This window comes from Lytechinus variegatus, chromosome 2, assembly GCF_018143015.1.
Source record: "Lytechinus variegatus isolate NC3 chromosome 2, Lvar_3.0, whole genome shotgun sequence".
In the NCBI taxonomy this organism is placed as follows: Eukaryota; Metazoa; Echinodermata; class Echinoidea; order Temnopleuroida; family Toxopneustidae; genus Lytechinus; species Lytechinus variegatus.
In genome coordinates, this window is record NC_054741.1 from 15,084,456 (window position 1) to 15,087,392 (window position 2,937).

The following is a 2,937-nucleotide window of genomic DNA, read 5'->3' on the forward strand; positions in this document are numbered from 1 at the left end:
AAGCGACATTTTAAGGTATATTACATCTGATTTTGATACAATTGTCACCGTTGTGTCTTTTGTTGGGGTTTTTGCCTCGGATTTAATGTAATAAATCAGATAATATAGCAAATCAATTTCGTTTTCTGTACTGCTAAATGTTGGGCCTACTGAACTTACATGTCAGTTTAGTTTGTCTTTCTCTTCACGTATTCTGCATGCAAACAGTACTGTATCCTTAATGTTCAATTTGTCATAAAATGGCAAGCAAGAAGTAAAATCGGTCAGATAATAAAGGAAATCCGTTGAAAATATACCAAATTCAATAATTTTCACCCCAAAAGAAATAAGTTGCAGCAGTCCCTTCAGCCCCCACCAAATATGGCAGTGCTGACGCCGATTTTAATTTTTTTCGAGCCAACATGAAAGTGATGTCCACCCGTATTTGCCCTTTGCCTCCCTAACAGCGTTCAGTATATTCAGGAGATATTCTTTCAGGATATATATGGAAAATATGGATTTTCATGCTTTATTTTATTTATTTGTCGTTTTATTTCATCAGGGTAGCCATTTCAGACATAAAAAAGCTGCTCGAACAAGTGTCAAAATATTCATCACACTGGATATAGAAATGCCCAAAAGAAATGCTCAATGTTGGTTGGATTCATGATTACCAGCATGGAACACTTTTACCCAATATTTTTTAGAGTGTAATGGAGCCACGGGGACGGTTTCATCATCCTTATATATTTTTAAAATTCAATGTCTCAATTCCTCAACTTTTTACGATTTTTGGAGAGTTTAAAATGCTTACTGTCATATTGGCATCAGAAAAAACGGCCAACCAATCCTCCCCTGAATCTTATTGCCCCCCTGTCCCCCCCCCCCGGCATGGTGGGAATAAGATTTATAAATCAATTCTAGACACTAGATTGTACAACGACAGTTCGGAGATTGCGCAAGACCAAATCGGACACGGGCATCCGCTTGATGATATTGCTCAATGAATATAATAGCTTAGCCTTGAGAAAATGATACAAATTTCATTCTATTGTTCTAACGAAGTTCAAGCACGTACTCCGAAAATGTTGCAAGTGGGTCAAAAGGGAGATGGGGGGGGGGGGGGGGGAGTAGAATGCAATGATGAATCACAGGGGATAGACTATTGAATACCTCCTGTTCTACGAAAATAAATTGAATAATTATACCCATCCCCAAACTTTTGAGCCATAGTAGATTTCTATTAAAAAATTACAAAACTTTTATCTCCAACGACAGAATTAGCAAACGACTCATTTTAGTTTCGGTTTAATGTATTTTATTTTAATGTTTTGCAGGAATAACAGGCATATACAACAGCAGATAACCGTTCACAATCTAATTAATTAATCGTGTATTATGCGCCAGTAGACATAAACGATTTATCTAACTGGTTGGCCTACATACCAACTAACTTTCAGTTTAGAATCTTCATTTATTTTGACCGACACAACATCTTATTTTCAAAATGCATTCTCATTGAAACATTTAGGCCTTTAATTTTTTTTAAATAGACTAAGCTTGTAACTTGCAGAAAGTAAAAGCCTAGTCAAATACTTATTTAAATGGCCGAGAATTTATTCATTATTTTTTTCAATTGACATTAACAGAAAACAGACATCATTGTCTGTCAATGTTTCGATACTTATGTAAACAAAAATAAAAACTCAAAATAAACGTATCTGCCCACGCGTTTGTTTGAACTTGTATATGACATGGCTTCTAAATGACTGCTCTATCATATGATGATGATTTGGCGTACAATGGTTAGGGTGTGTTTGTGCATGTGTTGATTTTTTTATGGGGGGGGGGTGAGCTAGCGGATTGCAATCATCGAAATTGACAAAACAATGCTAAAGGTCGATATTGGCAGATCCTATTTGCATCTTGGCGAATTTCGTTAAAAATGGTAAAATTAAAAGTTGGCGGATTATTGAATGATAAAAAAAATGAATAAAAGAAAGGAATCACACGTAATGTACGACCCCACTGGTTTTTCCATATTTAGCCGTGACTAAAATCGTTTTGTTTGAAATGCGACTCGATATCAAGGGATGGGGTAGCTTATGACATAAAACATGTGTAAAATAGAATTACGTCTTTGTGGTTTAGAGCAACTAATGACAACTGCATTGTCTGCACTCAGCTGTGTCCGGCGCGGATCCAAAGGGGAGGGGGGGAGTCGACCCCGGCCCCTCTAGTGTTTGGGCAACCTGCAGGAAAAAAATGTCCCTTTTAACTTGAGAGAAACGCATACAACAGAAAGAAAATTTAGATTGGAGGTATTTATATATACCCATGCGTAATTTACGGCCTCTTAACAGCCGGTCGCCCCTGTAGGCCTACTCGCAGTGGCACCGCATTGTCTTGGTTCAGAATGTACGCAAACTACGTATTTAACTCTATGGCTATCGCACTAACCTGCGCGCCCATCAAAGACATTCTCCTCCCCATGGGTCCCCTGCACTCCATGAACGGCCGATTAGCTCTGCATAGGAGGATTACCATATGCGCACAAGTAGGCCGTGAAACAATATTAAAAATGGCTAAAATGTCCGGTTTTCAGGCCTTAGTATCAACAAAAAAATTTGTACCCGACTTTTCTACAAAGTAACAGCTTAGCGTTAGCTCAATATTCGCAATGTTCGCAATATTCATATAGGGCTAATAAGATTAAATATATCCATGTTATTTTAAAAGTACAAAGCTAAGAAATGACAATTAGGATTACCCTTATAATAAACAAACAAAAATCAACTTTGAGCAGCCAATCGGGGAGAATGTTCGGTTGAAATATTGTTCGCCCCCTCCTATCGGGTAAGGCTAGATCCGCCCCTGCGTGTAGCTCTATAAACAATGTCGAGGAATATGCAATTCAACTTCATCTTGGAATTCCCCACGAAGTTTCTGCGCATGCGC